General features: G+C 45.5%; 1 protein-coding gene and 1 long non-coding RNA gene across 8 annotated transcripts in view; one reads left to right on the forward strand and one right to left on the reverse strand.

Moving 5' to 3' along the window:
• The window catches only part of LOC146809187 (uncharacterized), a 171,180-nt gene extending 161,336 nt beyond the window's left edge, over positions 1–9,844 (forward strand). The window contains exon 3 of the long non-coding RNA XR_014966369.1: positions 8,796–9,844. This is a non-coding gene — a long non-coding RNA (uncharacterized LOC146809187). The remainder of the gene's footprint in view (positions 1–8,795) is intronic.
• Positions 1–24,343, reverse strand: part of LOC146809185 (uncharacterized) — a 432,226-nt gene that overhangs the window by 403,259 nt on the left and 4,624 nt on the right. The window contains exon 1 of one of the 7 annotated variants that reach the window (XM_085616013.1): positions 1,196–1,321. The exons of the other annotated variants lie outside the window; for them this stretch is intronic. The gene's annotated coding sequence lies outside the window, so the exon portion shown is untranslated. Of the gene's footprint in view, positions 1–1,195; positions 1,322–24,343 lie in introns of those variants that run through there. 7 annotated transcript variants of the gene reach the window in all.

Consider the following 24,343-nt stretch of genomic DNA (forward strand, 5'->3'; position numbering starts at 1 on the left):
GATATCTGTCACGCTTGTGATGGATTAGGGATATCTGTTAACCTCGTGATGGAGTATGGATATCTGTCACCCTCGTGGTGGAGTAGGGATAGCTGTCACGCTTGTTATGGAGAAGAGATATCTATCACGCTTGTGATGGAGTAGGGATATCTGTTAGGTTTGTGATGGAGTAGGGATGTCTGTCATGCTTGTGATGGAGTAGGGATATCTGTCACCCTTGTGATGGAGTAGGGATATCTGTTACGTTTGTGACTGAAAACCCCATTGGACCAAATTACAAATAAGTCTCTAAAGTTGTTGCCACTTGATAATTAATAACTTTTTACTGCCACTATTTATTTATCAGCCATAGAATAAGTAAACATTGATTATATCCTGTAAGGGTTCAATCTAATGCCTTACTGGTTACATACTGATGTTTGTAGCGCATGCATAACACACTGAGCTATACTACTGGGATTGTAATTTGTGCCCTACAAGTGAAACAAGAATCTCTCGCAAAAAACTGAACTTACTCAACATATAGATGTGATCTACAATTAAATAGGAGGTTCTGAAACAGGCCTATACCATCCAAGCGTTTTAATTATGTTTCCAGCCACTGACCAGAAATTCTCACAGACATATTCAGCAAGTGCATTAACCACCAGGGTATCCTAGCAGCTTTAAACCATAAATAAACACAATGAATATGCACATTTCTCTGCAGCAGAGGCATTGCTCCCCTGGGTTATCTTAAATTGCAGTCTGTGGCCGCTGAGTTAACTAGAACATCTCCACTGTAAAATGTTTGCCTATTGCCAATGTTTTGGGGACAGCGTTAAAAAACAACGCAGATGCTGACTGTTCAGTTCCAGCATTTCACCCACCTCCACGGTTCGAGTCACCCAGCAGCTGATAAAAAGCTTCCGCAGTTGGTGCCCAGTTCTATCATGCTTACATGACGTCACCGCACTACTTTTCGAAGCTGAAGCATTACTGACAGACCGGCTTGTTTCAAAGAACGCCGTACCCAGAGGATCCGGAGGACTGTTCCCAACGGCACATCGGTACATTGCTAAGTGGCCTGGAACCTAGCTATAGTGCAGCAGGTTCAGTGGCACCGGGCCCAAGGAGTTTGATGTCTTTCAGTCTGATTTTTCCTTGCTTGCATGCGAGGCATTTGGCACCTAACCTCTGTGACAAGGTCACCCACCTGTGACAGGAGCTGTTGTTAAATCACGGCCTCATTGGCTCAAAGACGGAGCAAACCAGGGACCGTTTATCACAATCCATGGTTTAACTAGTTCAGAAGTCCATTTCTTTCAGGTCCTGCTTTCCTTCCAGTAAAGCAGTCAGGCTTAAAGTAATCCGTTAATGTTTGCAAACAATGCGAGTTTCCTAGCAACGCTTTCCGTTTCTACTGGCCCTAACCCCCAAGGAAATCCACCGCTTGCATGAACCGCCAGCCAATCAGCAGAGCTTGCCGCAGTCGACGCCCCTGTTCCCGCAGTCCGTTTTACCTGTTGCGCGCCTTACATGGCAATTCTCTTACCTTGTAAGATTGTGTCGATACACGAGGTCTTTCTACATAATTTTATTTCAATAGCTTTAATCATTCTTAGTCGTCACCAAGCCATCAACAAAGAAACATTAGAGTGCACAATGAGCGTTACTCGGTCTAAAACTATTTAGCACGTCATGTTTTCAAAGTCACACCATAGATTTTACCTTAGGTTGCGGGTGCGAAAGTGCGAAAAAAATGTAAAAGATTTTTTTTCTTCTATCTTGGTAACAACAATAGGTGACTGGGTATTGACATCAGATGCACACCCACTATCACCTTAAAAGCCAATAATAGCGCTACTTTTTAAGGAAACCTTTGGGCACACTGTAAATATTAGTCCAGTGTGAAATGATCCAATTTTGTATCTCCTTAGTTATTTATATTCCTCACCCCTCTAGCCTTCTTTTATATCGGCTTGCACCTTCTTTGGAATGATAGGGTGATGTCGAAGGATCCCCCTTGTTATTCTCAGACACTTCCTTTCTGTTAAATGTCATCTAATTTCAAAGGATGATGGGTACCCTTTTTGCTGCAATTGTTGGAATTCAGGCCCACCTCTCCTTCACCTCTATATTTTGGAAGCATACGTGTGATGGGTCATCGTATGTTCGCTGCATGTATTCAGAAAAACACTTCTCTTTTGGCAATCTTCCCTGGGATTTTGTATTTTCAGTAGTGGCGGTTGGTGAAATTTTAAAGTAAGAGCAATGAATTTTTTTTTTTTGTGTGAGCGAGCAAAACAGGCGTTTATATGGGGGACTCCCGCCCCTCCCCCCCCCCCTCCTCCCTAGAATTTTTTTTAAAATCGGTGTATTTTGGAGCGATTTTGGTGCCCTTTTCTTGTGAATGCCCTTCCTCGTATCTGCTTCACTTTACCATGCCCAAACACACCATGCACCCCCAACTCATCTGCACGGACTGCATTCTATTTGACTTTTGCCTTGTCAAAATGTTGACAACTGTATACCTCCTTCACACATCTGCACAGAATCACAACTGAAATAAGTTACTATTGCTCTATGTACTCTGAAGAGAGGCTGAAAAGACCGGAGGAGAACACTCGCCTCCTAGACAGACAGACATACACACACAGACGCACACACACACATGCACACCCCCCGTAAATGCAAATTAAAGAAACTAGTGGGAAATGCACTGTTAAGCTGTGAAAAGTCAGTTTGTTCATGCAATCAGTGCAGCTGTCTATGTGTAACCAGTCACAGGACTGAACCTGTTGGCGAAGTGGGTAATAGCAAAATGAGTACTTATAAATACAAAGTCCCTGCCTCCGAACAGAAGTACTTGTAAATATTCAAGTAATTATTTTCATATTATATCGCAAACAGTATAAAATAGGCTGCTGCTAAAAGCTTTAGTGCTCAAAATTAAACACATGGTTTCAAACTGCATATTGAAATCAGAGAGTACCTAACCCAGTGCAAAACTTTTTGTAAGTTTCTATTAGAAGGGCCAACACCATAACTTGGCCGGTAGAACTCTTACAGTATATCTGAAAAAACACAGCATGAAGCCTCAAATGACTGCATCATTGTCATCCATATACTGGCTCTCAAGCAGCCTTTTGATCTGTCGATTTCTTTTTGTACCAAGGCTGAAGAAATAGGTTTACAGAAGCTGGGGAGCGCAGAATAAACAGCCTTTTTGACAGATGTGGTATCTTGGGGGCTTCCCCACTACAGGGCGAAAAGTGAATATTTAAAGTTAATTGCAGATTAGTGCACACTAAAAGCAACTTGTCCCCGGTTCATTACGAGGAGTGTGGGTTAAGACCCCCTGGTCAGTGAGCGGCAGGGGCTCGGATATTGATGTCGGGGGCGAGCAGCAGCACTGAGTTAGCAAAGACGATTGTGAGGGTGGGGTCCCAAAGACAACCTAAGGGCAGAGGAGACACAAATTGACCAGGACACCAGATATTTCACTATACTACACCGGCCTGAGCCTCAAAGAAAGAGCCGCTACTCACCATTGTGTTCTCCGTGAACTTTGTAAAATGAAAGTGGTGCACGTGAGGATGGTTTGTGGAATTCAATGCTTATGCTACTGTTATGAAAGTGATGCAGACTCGATTAACATCACAGCCTGAGCTACGCACACGGTGCGGTGATACCAATGGTTTGTACTGGGGTCAGAAACGAAGAGGCTGGTATTTAAAGAGGAACTCGTCATACAGAGCTTACCGTCCTTGCTCGGGACAAAAGCCCAAGGCGAGGCAGGCTTGCTGGCGCTGTATTTGCTTCCCAGCTGTCCTTTTCGACGGGACTGCAACAGCCGGGCACATCCCACCTTCGCTCACGTTCCCAGATAGCCGGAAAATCTGTTACCTGTGGTAAACTGGCCCCGGACCACTTCGCCCAGTTTAACACTTTGATTTGTGCTTTTTTTGTCTCTATATCAGCTGAACTAGTGGCAGTTGCTGAAATGTACTCAACAGATTCCCGAGTTGCAGAAGCACGCACTGTGTATCTGTTCAGAGCAGTGCTGTAGCAAGGGCGGGGGGTAGGGGGGAGCAGACATTGTCCCAGATGCATCTGTAGTCTCTAAGATCTCAATATCATACTAGAGAACCTAGGAAACACTTGAGGAATTAAAAAACACAAACCTTTGGCAAAAGGAGCAATAGGACAGTTATATTTTTTTGTTCACCCAGCTAAACAATTAACCATCACTTTTTAAGTAATATTACTACACAGTGTGAAATCTATGTGCAGTCTGTCGCACTCCAAGATAATATCATTGCTAGTTATCTCCAACAAGACTACCAATCCGGCTTGAGATCATGCTACAGCACTGAGACTGCAACCTTACACATCATGATGACACCCTCCTGACCACAGATGAAGATGACCCCCTTCCTCCTGGTATTGCTGGACCTCTCAGCTGCCTTTGACACAGCTGTCAATGTAACCCTCACATGAGCAATGGATTCTCAAATGGGATTCACAGGCAATGTCCTTCAGTAGTTTTCCTCATACCTTTCAAACTGACACTACTTTGTTCATATGGGCACCCCTATGTTTCAAAAGATCCCTATCACCTGCAGAGTCCCACGGGGTTCCTCACTGTCTCAGGTCATCTGCATATGCTTAATGCGCTACTCACACATAACAGCATCACGATTCACCAATATGCAAATGATACACAACTTCACTTGAAAGTCTCTGTTTCAGACATTCAACACCTCAAACACTGCCTGCACATCAGACCTGGATGTACGGCATCTACCTGAAGCCAAACCAAGATAGAATTACTGTTATTTGCCAAGAGTTACAAACAAGGAAAGCTGTTTCAGTGACACAAACCTTGACAGCTTTGAACCCCACCTTTCACTAAATGCCAAGTCACTTGGATTCACTTAGGACACAAATCTCAAACTCAAAGGACATGTCGCCAAAAAACAAAAAAAGCCTGGTACCAGTTCTCTCTTCTAAAGAATGTAAAATCATTTCTTCCAGGAAATAACCTCAGAATTACTGTTCAAGCCTTCATACTTATGAATTTGGATGGTGCTAACTCCCTGCTCCATGGCCTTCCATTGCTTGGCTGCCTTTTGGCTAGGTTCACTCAATAGAAATATGGCATACATAATTTAGTCGGAATCACAGCAATCTCTGAACAGCTAGTGTAATTTAGTTCAACAGTTTATTTATCTTTATTTAAATGCTACTAACCCTTAACATGTGGCCTTTGAGCGCTTTGGCATCTGGTTAGATACAAAGATTAGAGGGCGCTAGAACAGTATTTTACAACACCTGGTGATGTATTCTAGGTGATCCACCAGGTAATGTTGGTGCTTACAAAAGTTGTTCGCCATCTTTTGTGTCCTAAAAGATGGAAAAGATGAAGGTGATGATGGAGGCAAGCTGGTCTTGAGCGAGTACCATCTAAGGCTTATTCAACTATCCAAATACCAGAGAGAAAGTCACCCTCCAGTCTTAGTTGCAGTGAAACATCATTCAACACCACCTAATCACCTTTATGTAATTTGTGAAGTTGTCAAGTGACTTCTGTTGGTCCCCTGAGGATTTTGATTAGATGGTAAAGCATGAACAATATTGTTTAGTAGTTTGATGTCTGGTCACAGAGCACTCTTTTGCTCTTTCTTTTACTGAGAGCCAATGAAGGGATGTCACAGCCTGAGTGGTGTGGTCATTTTGTTTCGATACAATGACAGCTAGTCTGCATAGTTTAGAACTCTGGAGTTTTGGAAGAGGTGTGTTGGAGAGGCCTATGAATAAAGTGTTGTAGTAATCCAGGCAGGACCAGGGCACGGTGAAGTCTTTATAAGAGCAGTGGAGCATTGGTGGAAATGCTGTTAACAGATGTAGATGGCGGATGAGACCACATTTATTTGGGGTTAAATTGTAGTTCACTATTCAGTATTGCTCCCAGTTTACGAGCTTTAGCCTCAAAGGGTTGGAGAGATCAATTCTTTTTAATAAGTGCTTGGAAGAGAAATTAATTCCACCGGCCAAGCAATAAGAGATGAGGCAGTATTGCTCGGGGTCTAAGATCAGCATTTCAGTTTCAACATTTTAGAGATAGACATTTATTTTGCATCCAATTGTCAGGGCCACCGGAGTTATGTATTAAAGAAAGGCAACATTATGTAGACGGGTTGAGTAAACCATGCAGAAAGAGACTGCAAATTATGTGGCCCAATGTTGCACATTTTGTGATAGCAGGTTCATTGTTGGTTACTATTTGAAGGAGGCTGACTTAGTCTATGATGCACACTTATTTAAATGAAGCACCTTGCACTAATCCAGACAACCCTTCTAGTGATTTTAGTGGTCTTGGACAGCTAGAGAAAGCTCTCTAATTGGTAGCTGTGGAGAGCAGCCTTCAGGCTTAGACCAGAAGGAGTGTTCAGCAGCTTGTTTTACCAGATCTATCATTATAGTGTAGGTTAAATGAAAAAGAACCACACAGTGTAGTTATAAAAATATGTCTATTTATTATACGCACTCACTAACCCATTGGTATATCTCCTAACCAGAATAATATCTACACAATATTTCACAGGTAAGTAAGCACAAATACACAGTGGTCTCCAGGGGGAGACCAAATCATATAATAAACAAGTGGAATGTGAACTGAGACAAAAGACTGGACTTGAATCAAGAGACTCAGAAGAGCTGGGGACACAAGAAACCACTCACGGTAATTACCCAGGAACCCCAGGGAGGCTGTGTGCAGAGTGGAAACACAGCCACGTACTCAATACATTTCAATCAGAAAGTTGCGGCTGCAGCTTTGAAGAAGGGCCCTTCCCAATGTAGCTTGAAGAAACCCAGTGGAAGATAAAAGTTTGGAGAGCCATCCACCTGTGGATACCCCAGGAACCAGGATACCTACACCAGGGAAGCCGGGAGAATAGGGGTAAATTGACATCGGAAACCGCCTTTGACCATAATGGAGGACTTCAGTAAAGATGGAGCTGGAGAAGAAGGTGAAAGAGTCTGATGGAATCTAAGGGTGGATGTGTGATGAGAAGAACCTGCGAGCAGAGGAGACCAAGTCTATACTACTCTGAGGTGACCAAGAGACAAGGAAGAGCAATAACCACGAAAGGCGGAAGATGCAGGAGTATTGACGGTCACCTTGAGGGGTACGCACCGTACATACGGGGGGTTGGGGGTACGCTCCGTACCTACGGGGTGGGGGTACGCACCGTACATATGGGGGGTGGGGGTACGCACCGTACATACAAGGGGTACGCACCGTACATATGGGGGGGTGGGGGTACGCACCGTACATACGGGGGTGGGGGTATGGCGCAGACATGGGGGGGTGCTGGGGTACGGCACGGACATGGGGGGGCTGGGGGTACGGTGCAGACGTGTAGGGATGGGGGTACAGTGCGTACCGGGCCCCCTTTTCGCTGTGCATCGTGGCGTACTTAGCTTTTCCAGCACTTTTTGGGTCCCATAAAAATATTGCCGTGCGAAGTGCTGTGGGTACGAATCGTACTTGCTGGTCCGTAAAACGCTGCCTGACTCCGTGCGAATGTCACGTACGCGGTGTCCCGGATCGGAATTGTGGGTATATTTTAGCCGGTCGGTGTTTTTTACGATTCGTACGGAAATGGTGTTTCCGTACGAATCGTACTTGCATGTTTGTAAGGTATTTTTCCCGGGTACGAGTCGGACGGAGAAAACGCTCCGTCCGACGATTCGTACCCAGTTTTTCCAGGATCGAAATCGGCCCCTTGGTCGGAGGCTTGGTGGCCTGGCTTTCTTGGATCTTGCCCTTGCCCCTGTCTTAATGCCAAGAATTTAGGCATCATTGGGGACTCCTCTCTTTCCCTGGGCTTACAAATGAATAGAACTTTCTCTACCTGTTTTGGGATGATACGGAATATCAGGAAGATCTTCCGTTTTCTCTCCCTTCCATCACGGAAACAGGCAGTGGTGGCCATTGTGGTGTCTAGGTTAGACTACTGCAATGCCCTTTATTTAGGGATAAACAAGGGACTTCTTCATCGACTTCAATTGGTGCAGAATGCTGCCGCTAGGCTGGTGATGGGTCTCCCTAAATTCCAGTCAGTTTCAGCTACCATTAGAAGCCTGCACTGGCTCCCGTTGGGGAGGAGAATTGTGTTCAAAGCCTTCTGCCTGGTCCACAAGGCCATCCACAATAGGGGGTCAGAAGGCATCAACAAAATGTTTCAAAGATATCTTCCCGGCAAGTACTTGAGATCTGCAAGCAAGAACCGGGTAACAGTTCCCAGGGTTAGAAAAGCCGGGAGGGGGGGGGGGCTTTCTCGTTGATATGGGCTAATCTGTGGAATTCCCTTCCTTCCCCAATTTCCACTCTGGAAACCCATTCCTCATTTCGTAAGTCCTTGAAGACCTGGCTTTTTACCTGTCCTAATCTTTCACCTGTCCTAACCTTTAAGCTCTGAACTCTATAGACAACTCTTACTATGATCTCTTCCCTCAGCGCCTTGATGCCCCTGGGCTAAGTTCGCACTCTACAAAACTTATATTCATTCATTCATGCTCTGCAGTAAATTTTCCTTACAAATGACTTTTTTCCTTAAACAATGATTACTTCAAAGAGAAATATCACCGTGCATTTTCTCTCTGAAAAGCAAATCGTCATAGAATTAAATGTGATCAGTGGGTCCACATTGATTTCTGTAGGACTGAGTTTTGAGGATCACAACATTCATTTGTAAATTTCTTGCATGTATTTTAAGACCAGATCTCTTTCTTCCTTACTGCAGATTACTATAAAGCTAGGATCCAGTTGAGCTGCCTGTTATGAAGACTATTCCGATGGAGGAAGACATAATGTTGGCTAAGAGTTCACCAGCCAAACAGTCACTCCGACTGAGTATTGAAGAAACGGGTGGGCCAGGAGTCCAAGAGCACGTGTCTGTTGAGGAATCGGGCAGATATGATACATTCAACCCACCTGTCGATTATGACTTGTATGGAAATTTCTATGACGTTCATCAATCAAAAGTGCCCCCAAGTTCAAAACGGGAGAACCTCAAGACCCCGTATCTGCGAAGATGACAGATGATGTAGACCCGCAAGAATCCCCTAGCCCAGGTCCGGTACCAGAGCAGGGTCTTGCAAAACATTGAGCCATGAAGAGGACGCTAAACTAGGAACAGTGGAAGACGTTCCAACTAGAGAAGCACCAATTATCCCGGCAGAAATAATGAATGATCAGCTAACCGGCATCGCTGGTCCCTGTGCGATGCGGTCACAGCATGTTCCAAGTGATGACCTTAAGGAAAAGAAAAAAAGAGAAAGCAGAGAAGGAAGTCAGTGAAGAAGATGGTGGAACTGTTGAACAATGCTTAAAATGGCCACCGAGACTCCATTTCGTGTTGCCATGCTCTCGGCAATCTGGTGAAGGTTTGCTTTCTATGTCCCTGTTAGAACTTGCTTAACCCTCCTCGCTCCTTGCGGTTGAGCCGATTCCAGAAGCTATTTGTGTACCTCGCCCCCGCCCTGGTTGTGCCAGAGACTTAGCCACATTCTGTCCACTGTTGGTAACTCAGCCTCTTACACCAACAGCTGTGCTCCATGACCACGCCATCTGGGCGCTGAAGCAAGAGGCTGTGTAAATAGAGACAGACACTCTTTGGCCACGATTACGCCATCTGAGACTGATGAGGAACTTGTTGGATGTGTAAATGGTGTGGCTAGTGCTATAATTATGTGTGCGCTGCGGAGTGAAGCAGCAGTCTCCGTAGAATTGTCTTTGTACCATTTTGGGACCCGGTCCTTAGCTCGAGCTAATAAATTAAATTTACTTTCCTCCACAGCTAAGTTGTCCTGGTCTGTTTGGTAATGCATGAGTAATCAAGGTGAACCCATAGATTCTAGGTGTCCCCTGCACCGCTGGCTTTGACCCTCCAGTTGGGAGGGGTCTTTAAAAGCCAGTTCTACAATTGGCGCCCAAATGTGGGGCGTCTTGGGTGGTCGTCATCGAGCCTGGTGGTCGTGAGGGGTCCGTGATCGAATTCCAAGGGAGGCGCACCACTACATCTGCTGAAAATTGTCCTTGTGGGCCCGAGGTCTCCGATTGCGTGATTCCTCCATCCTAGGGGCTATCTGACTGAGGCCCCGACTGACGCCCCAGTTCTGGTTCCTAATTTTTGGAGATCGAGACCTTTGTGACACTTGCCGTGCGAGGGAAGATTAACAGTCAGGTAAGAGTGGGAGTGACCCACTTCTTTGGTGAATTGTATTTGGTTTTGGGTATTGTTCGACTTTTGCAAAAGCCGAAGCCAAGGGGTAAGTACAATCATATGCTGTAAATGTTCAATTGTACCCGTTGATGTTTGGAACCAGGATACGCGTCTAGAGATGCCTGGATTCAGTAAATTTCGGAAATGGTGTTGTTGTTGTTGTGCACAGGACTCCGCATTGGAAGAATCTTGTCCGATTCCTCCCTTGGGGACCCCTAATCATGAAGTCTATGTTAAACATGGTATTGGCACAAGTATACAGAGTTACAATGGCCAATGCATGGTAGTTTTGAACGTCCTGTATTAGACAATCTGGAGGAGAAATTGTTTCAAAGAAAAGTTAGACCTGCGATGTTTAATTCCTTTCGGTTTTGGCGCAAGGAGTCCAAGCTGAAGGAAATAAAACCCAAAAAGTGCGAAGCTAAAACAATGCGTATGAGTGTGATTCAGAAGGCCCAGAATCATGATGATCAGAAAATAGAAGAGGGCATAGTGATACATGATAGATTACATCGAATGCAGACAGCCGGTTGTTATGTTACCAAGAAGGTCCCCGAAAAGGCCCGGGACAAGGAGGATGACCCTCTCATGTCCTCCATGTTGGACACCCCTCCACCTTATGCTCCCACCATGTATCCCACCCTTGATCCCGCACAATTGGCCCTTGCTGCCGCTCCAGTTGTTGCCCCTGCCTATGCCCTGGTTCATCTGATTCCTCAGCCACTCGTTCCCAATGCCCCGACTGGTCAAGCCACTACCGGTGCAGGTCCACCCTTCCCCTTCCCTTGTTGCTCCTTCCACTGTTCCCGTGTCTGTCCAAACCAATGTGCCTTTAACTCCCGTCACAACTAATCCGTTTCTTGTTGACAGACATCCGACACCTTCCCCCAGTGCAGAGCTATTAGCAAATGCTTGTTCAGTGGTCCGTGATTATATCACTTATGTAACTCCGCATAGACCACCCACTCCCAGACGACGTACTTTGCGCAGAGAGATAGATAATACACAGGAACAACTCACTACGAGTCAACAGGCTCGTATGTGGATGGGAAATGGCACTATGTACACCGCTCAGGATATATGGATGACCATGGATCAGTGGACACGCATCCAACAGATTGACACTTTTTGTGATATGTGTGACATACTGACCCAAATGTGGTTAGATTTTGTAGAATCAGGTTCACCCCCAGATCTGTCTGACCTTTGCAATAAGATTGCGAAGGGAGACATTCACAGCCTCACACTATTCTGAGATCTGATCATGTTAGTAGCCTTTAGGGACTCTTTATCTGATGCCATGCTGAATAAGGGTTTTCCAATGAGGGGGGTACAGCCTGTTTGTAGGGACCGCGTTGCTGGCGTGGGTGACCAGCCTGACAAACCGGCGGGTTTTAGGCAAATGTGGGTCTATGTCCCTTGGAAAAGGTCTGATGTCCTCCAGCTTAAAAGCCAATTGCCTGACCCGCGTAAAAATCCAGCGGGTTATTACAAGGAATTGACTCAGACCCTCCAGTCTTGTGTGATGACTTTAGCAGATATCGATATGTTAATGGGACTGGTAGTGCCGACTGAAGTATGGTCTAAAATACGTCATAATGATCAGGCAGAATTTGGCCACACTTGGCAACAGCTTGGGGAGGCCGACAGAGCTCGAACTGGCGGTTGGAAACCTCATCCCATGATCTTGGCCCTTCCGGCCCAGATACTTACCGCCATGAAAAAGATGTTGACACCTCACCGTATTAATTGGGATAAATTAGCTGCTTGCAGGCAAAAGAATGATGAAAGTGTCTCAGACTTTTTCACACGATTTGAAAGCACGTTCTCCGACTATAGTGGACAGGATATGACTTCAGAGGGGGACAGCGACTGTTTGTGGATAAATTTGTGTCCAATTTGTTACCAGAACTTGGGACTAAGCTCAAAATGTCGGAAAATGCCTGGCTCATTTCCACCCCTTCTGGCATTTTGACAATGACCCAGTATTATGAGAATAGGGAGAATGAAGAGTGAGACAAAACAGATAAGATGACTAAAGATCTAAAAACAAAGGTATTACTCCAACAGGCATACCAGACCCAGACCCAAAACAGGGGTGCCCCGAAGTTTCAACGAGCTGCTCAGAAACCTGCCCCCGTGTCTCCTCGCCCACCGCTGGGGTCCAATCAGTGCGCTTATTGTCGCCAGGTGGGTCATTGGCGCGATGAGTGTCCCTTGTTGGTCCTGAACCACTCTGCTCCTGCTGACCGCTTCACAGAGCAACGGCCCCAGAGAGGACGAGGAAGAGGCGGACTTAGAACACAGTCACAGGACAGGCGCCCCCCCACGCACAAGAATAGATTTGATACAGCCAATTATGAAGATCGCAATTATTTTACTGAGGATTATGAGCCCGAAGAAGGGACGGGGTTTCTGTCCAACTAGGATTGCCAAGGACAAGGAAAGGGACCCGTGCCTATTCCTGTTGACCAGAAGGGACCGTATGTTCACGTTACAATACTGGGTTCTACGGAATCATTCTTGGTCGACACTGGTGCAACCAAAAGTTCTATTGCTAGGTCTAAATTCCCAGGGGCCCCCTCGTCTGGCGCAAATAATGTTTCTGTGGGGTTTTCTGGTACCCCAGTGTTTAGCCCCGTCTCACAACCACTGGAACTAATGATAGGACCCTACACTGTTGATTCCCCTTTGGTTTTGACTTCCACATGTGGCGAAAATTTGTTGGGTTTAGATCTATTGAAAAGATTACATGCCACCATATACTTTTCTCCTGATGGTGTTTACATCACTATGGGCCCCTCTACCACACACCCAGTATATTTAGCCTCCTCAGATCCCCTTCCCCAGGAACTTCAAAATGTCCCTCCCACCCTTTGGGCCCAAGGGAGTACTGATGTAGGCCTTTTGTCCATACCCCCCTTTTCTGTTACCCTAAAGGAAAATGCTTCCCTTCCCCGACTTCCCCAATGCAAAATACCCAAAGAAGGGGAGAGGGCATTACTCCAGATCATTTCTGAACTTGTTGACAAGGGCGTGGTTAAAGAGACAAGCGGCAATGTGTGTAACAGCCCAATTTTGCCTGTCCTCAAATGCACCGACCCTTCCAAGCCCTCTGTTTATCGTTTTGTCACTGATTTACGCGAAATAAATAAAATAGTAGTTCCCCAGTTTCCTGTGGTCCCAGATATCACTGCCTTACTCACTATGATCCCCCCATCGTCATGTTTCTTTTCTGTCACTGATTTGAATAATGCCTTCTTTAGTATACCCATTGATGAACAGAGTAAGGATCTTTTCGGATTCTCATTGGCAGGTCGTAGTGTCCGGTTCTGTAGAGCTCCACAAGGATATACAGAGAGCCCTTCCATTTATAGTCAGGCCCTCAAGGGCCAACTTGATTCCCTGTCCCTACCTCAAGGTACCGCATTACTCCAGTACATTGATGATGTGCTCATAGCAGCAGGCAACAAGGCATTATGTAAAGAAGCTACAATGAAATTGCTCCTGCATTTGGCACAGTTCAATCACAAAGTTTCCCTCTCCAAGCTCCAATATTGTCGACATGAGGTTACCTACTTAGGTCATCTCCTGTCGAAGGAGGGACGCCGCCTCACCCCTGAACGAATACAGACTATCAGTAAAATGCCCCCACCAAAAACGCAGAAAGAGGTCCGTGCTTTCATTGGTATCACCTCCTACTGCCACCAGTGGATACCCAATTTTTCTCTACTCATTAAACCTTTGTTGGCCCTCACACTTAAAGATGTTCCTCACCCGCTTCCTTGGACAAATGAGTGCCAGCGTGCATTTGAAGAACTGAAAACCGCCTTGTGTTCGACCCCGGTGCTTGGCACTCCTAGTTATCAGAAGCCCTTCACTCTTCATACATGAGCGTGATGGTTGCACATTGTCAGTATTAACACAGCGTTTCGGTGACAGACAATGCCCCTGTGCATATTTTTCTGCAGTTCTAGATCCCGTGGCCCGCGCATTGCCCAGTTGCTTGAGAGCAGCAGCCGCAGCTGCCATATCCATTCGCCAATCTGCTGGTCTGGTTCTTGATACTGCGCTTACAGTTATGGTTCCTCACACAGTTGATACTTTATTGAATAGGACAAAAACTCAACACCTTACTAGTGCACGTTTGTCCGGATATGAGTTGACTCTTAGCCAGTCATATCACCATCCTTCCACTGCACTACACTGAATCCAACCACATTGTTAACTTTTTTTGATGATAACACTAGTTCTGATCCGCATGATTGTGTCCTCCGGATGGAGGACGAGACTAAAAGCCGTGTAGACCTGACTGATACACCCCTCACTGATCCTGATGGTAACCTGTATGTGGATGGTTCTTGTTTCAAACTTCCTGATGGTAGAACAACTGCTGCCTATGCTATCACCACGTTACAGACAGTGGTGGAGAGTGAGAGGGTACCTTGCCAATCAGCACAATCCGCTGAGTTAGTGGCGCTGATTAGAGCGTGTGAATTGAGTACGGGGATGGCCGTCAACATCTACACCGACAGCCAGTATGCGTTCGGAGTCGCCCATAATTTTGGGCGACTGTGGGTTGAGAGGGGATTTTTAACTTCTCACGGTACTAAGATACAACATTCTCAACTGGTCAGCAGACTGTTAGAAGCATTGACCCTTCCTTCCAAGATAGCTGTGATTAAATGCAGCACCCACAATAAAGTAACAGATGACATAGGAAGAGGTAATGCATTTGCTGACCAGACTGCAAAGGAAACAGCAAAAAATGTCTCCACCCATATGTATGTAGCTGGCCCCTCAAATTGGGTACCGGAGGGAGGGATGCATGAGGACACTCTTGAAAATGTGGAGGAAATACAGGTGGAGGCAACTAGAGAGGAAAAGGCTCTCTGGGAAGAGCAAACAGGCCTATTAGATGAGAATGGCTGTTGGACGGATCAGTCTGAACAACAGCGGTGGTTGTTACCCAATGCCTATGTTTTGCCAGTGGTCACTATGGCTCATGGCCCAGCTCATATTCGTGCAAAAGGTATTTGCAAATTGCTAGCTCTGGTATGGCAAAACAAGCACATCCCAAAATATGCTGAGAGGCTAGTCAGTAATTGCATGATTTGTTTGATGCATAACCCAGGTAAGGGCACACAAACACCTGCTGGGAATTTTGCGCCCCCATCTTTCCCCTTCTAGGTGCTCCAAATAGATTATATTCAGATGGAAAGATGCAACACCGCCGATATGTCCTGGTGGTTGTGTGTGCCTTTAGTAAGTGGATTGAGGCATACCCCCTTAAGGACAACACTGCCATCAGCACTGCTAAGATCCTGTTGAAGGAATTCTTTCCCAGATTCGGAATGCCCAGAATTATCTGGAGCGACAACGGAAGTCACTTTACTGGAGAAATAATGAAGAAAGTGTGTGTATGGATGGGGATCAAACAGAAGTTCCATGCCGCCAATCACCCCCAGTCAGCGGGTCTGGTTGAACGCCACAATGGGACATTGAAATTGGCTAAAATACAGGCTGACACAGGACTGTCTTGGCCGGACGCCCTGCCCCTTGCCCTTTTATCCACCAGAGCCACGGCACATTCCCAAATGGCACTATCTCCTTATGAAATAGTGTTTGGTCGACCAGCTAATGTTTGGGGAGTGCCCCGCCCAAAGAAATATTCTGATATCGAATACCCATTGTTGATTGATTACTTACATGAATTGACCACTAACCTGCGTATTATTCATCGTCCGGTACAGGACATCCTGCCACCCAAACCCGAGGGCCCTGGCCACACCATCCAGCCAGGTGATTGGGTCTGCATCCGCAACTTCCAGAGGACCAAGAACCTGGAGCCGAGGTGGAAAGCGCCCCAGCAAGTGTTGTTGGCTACCAGGTCTGCAGTGAAAGTGGCAGGAAGAAAGAATTGGGTACACGTGACGCACTGCAAATGAATGCCTCTGCCACTGCCATACGGCCAGTGGGTCAAGGAGGGCCTGGGAGACGATGAATGGGTAACTTAAAAAAGAGAAGAGAGGGGCTCCGTACCACAAGAAAGGGGTAGAGCACCAAAAGACACTAGTCACAAGCAAAATTCCCCTTCTTGGCACACTAAATGTCTATAGACTCACACACACATTCTGTCACCAGAACAAGACACCCAAATTAGAACCTAATCCAATATTCATATGCAGAAAATCAATGTATTTTATTAAAAACTAATCATATAGCTTTATACAATAACAAATTCATATATCATTAAGATAACAAATTTAAAAACATAATTAAATGTACATAATCATGGATACTCAACAAACAGAGACATGGGGAGAAGTCGTAAGAAACAATGTTTTCTTATCAGCAAAGATGGAAGACATATGATCAAGATCAACTCCTTTCCTAGGTAGTAATGCCACTTAATAGTTCGGAAAGCAGATGTCGATAAAATCTATAGTCTTCCTTCTAGACTTGCGTCGACGCGTTTCGGTGGGACTCAAAACATAAAAGACCACCTTCTTCAGGACAAATATAATATTCTCCCATGGAGTATACGTGCAATCTTATAATTTTGGATAATACGTTAGGATGTGGTGACTACTTAGGGGTCCTTGCCTCCTTGTCTTACACCACAGACGACACTAGATGAAGTCGCACGGATATTGACGTGTCAGTCTGTCATCCTGTGCTCATGTGGTCACCTGATTCAGATATTTAAAAGCAACAACCACACCTTAATTAGTACATGAAGACTGAATGTTCGTTATTTAAAAAGAGGACATAGTTCTGGGGAGGCCTTATTTAGTGCACTCACTCCCTCATGGTATCTCGATCACAACTTGATTTCGAGGTTCCTTTATTTAGCTCATTTACCCGGCGCCGAAGCCTCGTAACAATATACGGGTCCACACGTCTCGATATTGACGTGTGGACCCGGATATTGTTACGAGGCTTCGGCGCCGGGTAAATGAGCTAAATAAAGGAACCTCGAAATCAAGTTGTGATCGAGATACCATGAGAGAGTGAGTGCACTAAATAAGGCCTCCCCAGAAGTATGTCCTCTTTTTAAATAACGAACATTCAGTCTTCATGTACTAATTAAGGTGTGGTTGTTGCTTTTAAATATCTGAATCAGGTGACCACATGAGCACAGGATGACAGACTGACACGTCAATATCCGTGCGACTTCATCTAGTGTCGTCTGTGGTGTAAGACAAGGAGGCAAGGACCCCTAAGTAGTCACCACATCCTAACGTATTATCCAAAATTATAAGATTGCACGTATACTCCATGGGAGAATATTATATTTGTCCTGAAGAAGGTGGTCTTTTATGTTTTGAGTCCCACCAAAACGCGTCGACGCAAGTCTAGAAGGAAGACTGTAGATTTTATCGACATCTGTTTTCCGAACTATTAAGTGGCATTACTACCTAGGAAAGGAGTTGATCTTGATCATATGTCTTCCATCTTTGCTGATAAGAAAACATTGTTTCTTACGACTTCTCCCCATGTCTCTGTTTGTTGAGTATCCATGATTATGTACATTTAATTATGTTTTTAAATTTTTTATCTTTGTGATATATGAATTTGTTATTGTATAAAGCTATATGATTAGTTTTTAATAAAATACATTGATTTTCTGCATATGAATATTGACTTAGGTTCTAATTTGGGTGTCTTGTTCTGGTTACAGAATGTGTGTGTGAGTCTATAGAAATGTAGTGTGCCAAGAAGGGGAATTTTGCTTGTGACTAGAGACGATGAATGTGAACAAGTCCCAAGCTTTGTACCCTTCAGTGACGCTAACGTTGCCTGGGCTTCATCTGAGCGAGAGGATGACACCTCCTGCAAGCTGCTGTTCCTCTGTGTTTGAGGCTGCAGGACACTCAACAGCTGGAGCCTTTGTTTCCTGATCAAATAACGCCCGGGTTCACCAGGTACAACCTTCGACCCAGAAAAAAGGACTGAAGAGAAAAAGGTCTCTGCCCTCTACCTCACCTGGCCTGACGTTCGCTGCAGGGCTGTGATATTTGCCGGTGGATACCGGTACCAGTGCAGCTGACCAGAGTGTGTCAATAGGACTGCTGGAATCACTGTCCGGTGAAGCAACCAACAATCACAGACAGCAACTTGGGAAGACCGGGTGAGGCATGACGTTGAAAAAAATTAACGCTGAAAGCTTAAAGGACAGGAAAATGAAGAAGAGAAAGTACATAAAGATAATACATGGCCGGTGCATGATCTGTCTACTTGTGCTCATAATTATTTTACTTGCACTGGCCTGCCTCGGGTGGATAACACTCGCTGCCCTTGCAGCACCTGAGTCTTCTACCTCTACAGAATCGCCTCATCAGCATATGTCATTGCACCCCGACGTGTAAACAAGAAGGACAGAATTTTATAACAATACTTTCATTCAGATGTTACACCAGCACCAGCTTGTGGTGAATACAATGAACTGTTGGGTATGTGGGTTGCTGCCCCATACTGCAGGCACAGGGATGCCCCTGATTTCCACTCCCTTTTCTCGAGCCGGTTCAGCCTAAGGATGGCTTACGGTATTCTTTGACGCCTTCTATTCAGGTAAACCATCTACGCGATCCTCAGGGAAAAATATTAGCAAGCAAGCATTTACCCACATTTTTGCTACGGAGTGGCCAAATATGAATAGGACTTCACCCAAAAAGGATGAATATGAGAACAACCATGGGTCTTTCTATCCGCTGAGCCTCACCAGCAGTGGAGGGAGAACACGGCTGCCGGCCCTCAGGGACCTCCATGTCTGCCCACATTCTGGACGATACTGCATTGAGAGCAGTGAAACAGTATGGGTGGGGGAGAGTGACTGCGCCTACATGCTCCAGCTTAATGGCTCGACTCGCACAGCTCTGGTGGCTTCGCTCAATACCTATTTTGTGTGCGGGAGCAAGGCCTACACCTGGCTGCCCAAGTCATGGGCTGGCACCTGTTATATCACTTGGTTGCTTCCTCCAACATACACAGCCGATGCAACACACCACATTCAGAAGAGAGGTGTAATTGACGCTGAAGACACAGCTGGCCAAGAATTTGGAGACTTTGCTAAAGGGTTCCTCCCCTTTTGGGGCCCGATGGTCAATAGTCGCAATATTCGACACCTTACAAGAGTGGTAGAGGCCACCATCAACGTGACTGCCGGTGCTCTCAGTAACATCACTGCTGAACTTCAAGCGGACTGCCTCATGACTTTGCAGAACCGGATGGTTCTTGACATAATCCTAGTGGACGGTGGAGGAGTCTGTAAATTGATCAGAAACGGCTGCTGTTTATATGTACCTGATAATGCACCAACAGTTTATCAAGCAATCCAGAAGCTCCATAAGATTGTTTCCGACATCCATCAGGATGAGGGTTCATGGTCCCTAACCAGTTGGTTTTGGGGCCTGGTCTCTCAGTGGGGATGGAAGATATTGATTTTCGTTGCCATCATTGCAGCTGCATTCTTTTCTTGCTGCCTCTGTGTTCAATGTATGCCTCCGCTATGTGGCCTCTGTGCCACCTCTTTAACACCCAAGCCAGTAAATTCACACGACCAGAATGCCATGATGATGCTTGAGAAGGAGGTCCAGAATATGATGGACATTGACCTAGGTGATGACTGAAAGTTGCCTCTTCATGGCAAAAGGAGGGACTGTTGAACTATGCTTAAAATGGCCACTGAGACTCCATTTCGTGTTGCCATGCTCTCGGCAACCTGGTGAAGGATTGCTTTCTATGTCCCTGTTAGAACTTGCTTAACCCTCCTCGCTCCTTGCGGTTGAGCCGATTCCACAAGCTCCTTGTGTACCTCGCCCCCCCCCGGTTGTGCCAGAGACTTAGCCACATCCTGTCCACTGTTGGTAACTCAGAACGGCTCAAAAGAGGTACTATGCAGCAATTAAATCAGCAAAAAGTTTATACTACAACGGACGCATAACCACGGCCAACAACAGTAGCAGGGAAATCTTTGCTATTGTCAAAAGCTTTGTTTCCCCTTGCGCCACTCAACCTCTCCTAGCCTCTTCGGAAAAATGGTGTGAAGAACTCTCTGTGTTTTTTGTGGACAAAATTGCAAAAATCCAAGATGACTTGCTTACTGTATGTAACAATTTTCCAGCTTCAATGACTACTCCTTCCCCCATTATGCCCATCTATACGGACCAGTTTACCCTCTTCACTCCAGTGGATACAACAGAGGTTGTTAAAATTCTTGCCACTTTACAATCAGGATCCCCCGCTGACCCCTGCCCGGCCAGAGTCCTTGCGGGCCTGGCTAATACAGTTGGCCAAGAGGTGACACATATTGTCAACCTCTCTCTCTCCATCGCCACTGTTCCGGCATGCTGGAAGCAGGCCAAACTGCTTCCACTTCTTAAAAAAAATGGCCTAGACCCGAAGGCCCCTGCTAATTTTCGGCCCATATCATTACTGCCGGCCCTGGCAAAGATATGTGAAAAAGTTGCATTCACACAGTTAGACAAATTTGTGGAAAGCTCTCAAGCTCTTCACCCTGCGCAATCAGGCTTCAGAGCTGCTTTCAGCACAGAGACGGCTCTAGTCGAGGTTTCTGAGGCCATTCGGGAATGTCTGGACGGAGGTGGCAGAGCGGCTCTGATCTTATTGGACCTCTCTGCCGCCTTCGATACGGTCCCTCACTCCCTCTTACTCACCAGACTAGCAGCCATAGGCATAACTGGCTCTGCTCTTGGCTGGTTATCATCTTTCTTGGATAACAGGTCCCAGCAAGTATGGATGCCACCTTTCTCCTCCTCTCCCAAAAAACTCTCTACTGGTGTCCCACAGGGGTCCACTCTAAGCCCCCTGCTTTTTAACATATATATGACCCCCCTCATTTATCTTGCGGAACAGCTAGGAGCCAAAATTATGGCTTATGCCGATGATACTCAGCTTCTGTTTACCTGGCCCAAAAACAACTCGGACACGTCGAGGGTCCAATTCTGTTTATCATCGGTTTTCCGCTGGCTGGCGTGTGCCCAGCTTAAATGCAATGAGAGTAAATCGGAAATCTTGCTGTATGGCTCCTTTCCAGATAACTTTAGCGACTCCCTCTGGCCCACCGATCTCCCATGTCCCAAATCTATTGGTGGACCTGCAAAAAATTTAGGAGTCTGGTTTAATAACAATCTCAGGTTTGAGGACCACCTGAAAAAACTTACTGGAATCTGCTTTTCCACCCTCAAAACCCTGCGCAGATTTCTCCCTCTGCTCCCAAGAGAGGCCAAGGAGACGGTCATTCGCGCTCTTATACTATCCAGATTGGATTATGCGAATGCCCTCTACTGCGGACTCCCAGCCTATTTGATCCACCGCCTCCAGGTCATTCAAAATGCCGCGGTTAGGCTGCTGTTCAACATACCCAGAAGATCTAGTGTCCGCCAACCCCTTAGAGATCTTCATTGGCTCCCAGTTGCTCAAAGGATCTTATTTAAGATCCTCGTGCTAGCATACCGAGCACTTCATCAAACGGGTCCAGCATATTTGAGGAAAAGATTTTCCCTTTATGTTCCCAATCGCCCTCTTAGATCAAGCAACCTCCACCAAATGACTGTGCCAAAGTTTAAATATAGCAGGCTCGGCGGTCAATCCATCTCTGTCAGAGCAGCGAGAGCTTGGAATACCCTTCCGCTTCACTTGAGAACATCCCCATCCATCATGACGTTCAGGAAAGGCCTAAAAACCCACCTTTTTAACATCACTGCCTAATGGATGTCTCTCTAACTCCGCTTGTAATATGATTTGTCTCCCTTTTCTTTCGCGCCAGGATACTATACTTTTTAGTAACAGAGCGCGCTACAAAAGCCTCTATAATAATAATAATAACTCAGCCTCTTACACAAACAGCTGTGCTCCGTGACCACGCCATCTGGGCACTGAAGCAAGAGGCTGTGTACATTGTGCAATCATAGACAGACGCTCTCTGGCCACGATTATGCCACCTGAGACTGATGAGGAACTTGTTGGATGTGTAAAGGGTGTGGATAGTGGTATAATTATGTGTGCGCTGCGGAGTGAAGCAGCAGTCTCCGTAGAATTGTCTTTGTGCCATTCTGGAACCCTGTCCTTAGCTCGAGCTAATACATTTAATTTACTTTCCTCCACAGCTAAGTTGTCCTGGTCTCTTTGGTAATGCATGAGTAATCAAGGTGAACCTGTAGATTCTAGGTGTCCCTTGCACCGCTGGCTTTGACCTTCCAGGGGGAGGGATCTCTAAAAGCCGGTTTTACAGAACAGTTATTATGCAATAGTTCCCTGGAGCTGCGGAGTAAGCTCTTGAGGGTTCTGGAGTTGTCTCCTAAAATGTTCTCTGGTGAGTGCAGTCCTTCTCTTCCATCCCATAATGTAATGTTGACGCAAAATATAGAGAATGACGTAGCATCACAGGAGAGGATGCGCTTTCATGCTCACACCCTCCAAGATGATCCGAGGTCTTGGGCTGTTCTTCGCTTATTAATTAGTTAAGCAAGTAAACCTGTAGAGGCAGAACATCACAATTGTGTTTTGTTCTGGCATTCTGACCGGCACAGAATACATTTTAGGCACGAATGGCAACAGGTTTGCATAATGTTGAAATGGGTGACATTGTTGCTCAGACAGGTGAGACACTGTTGCGCAGATGCATTATTTTTTACAGCAACGCAGCACAACAGAATAAAAACACAGAGGTATTTTGATTACAAATGGACTGCTGATGTTGTCATCCCCAGCTCTGGTGCACAGAAAAAGCTGCCTAGGGTACACTTATGTCTCCACCATGATCAAAAGGTTGTGCATAGGTTGTGCATAGTGCACAATCTCTTGATCATGGTGGAGACGTAAGTGTACACTGTCGAGATTTGTACGGAATGCATACCTTCCAGTAAAACATTCCATGCCTAGACAAGCTCTGAAGCATCCCATGCACTGGATGCATGCTGTGCACTGCAGCACACGTGCAAAGTGTGGGTTGTTAGGAGAAATAAAATCATTTCTTCTTCTTAAGATCTGCTTCAGAGAGGCTTTATTGTTTGATGCAACCCCCAGTCTGGCTATTAATAATTCAGGCTTTGCTTCAAAAACCAGGGGCCCATGGCTTTGCTGAGCCACCCAAGTCACACACCAGTAATGCCCTCTTGGTGTAAAGTGATGCAAAACGCTCCTTGCACTGAGAAGGGCTCATTTCCATCACAAAATCCCTTCTGCACTGAAAAATAAGAACCCGTGCAAGACTTTGCGTTGCTTTGCATCTCTTCACCCAGCGAAAAGACCCAAGAAATCGGGGAATTTTTTATATTGATTAGTGTGGTGACTAACAGACTCTCTCCTTCATCCTTTCCAGACTTACAAAGACCTTGTCATTTGATAAAATTGTTGGAAAAGGTTAAAGTTAATCTGACCTAACACATCTGCAAAAGTCTGTTTGTTACCTTTAGGGAGAAATTATTGATAACACAGTAATCTGTGATACAATACAGGGGAGCCACAATCCCTGAAATAAAAATATGTCTCGAATTTCCTTACTCTAGTAGGGTTGCGATGTTTCTCGTGACCTGAATTAATAAAATATGTTTGCAGCTCAACTGTAATAACTTCTGACAGTTGAATTGGAAATTCAAAAAGTCTGCTGTCAGCGGTAGCAGATATGACATACGCAGACCATAATTACAGCTGCAGTTTAAACGACAAAAACGAGACCTGGCTTTCCATTCTTCGGATTTGTTTGTCTAAAATGAACAAATCCAGAACAAAGGTAATTTGTGTGGCAACGTGTTTATTTTAAATTGATATAGGTCATCACAGAAGTGTCTGTACATGTTTCTACACATTCTGAACCAAAGCGTTTTGTAAACAGATTTGCATTATACTGATTCTAATACAATATATTTTCAGTGTGATAACTTCATACCACAGTCTGCTTTTATTCATGTCTGTAACCATACCCTTACACTTTAATGTAAAAGAGTAAAGCAGCAAGTGTTTTAATAGTTAGTGGGTTGAGTGATTGTGTGATCATGCATTTTAAGAAATAAAATGGCCTCTGCCATGTGTTAACAAGCATT

This window comes from Triturus cristatus, chromosome 7 (genome assembly GCF_964204655.1).
Source record: "Triturus cristatus chromosome 7, aTriCri1.1, whole genome shotgun sequence".
Lineage (NCBI taxonomy): Eukaryota > Metazoa > Chordata > Amphibia > Caudata > Salamandridae > Triturus > Triturus cristatus.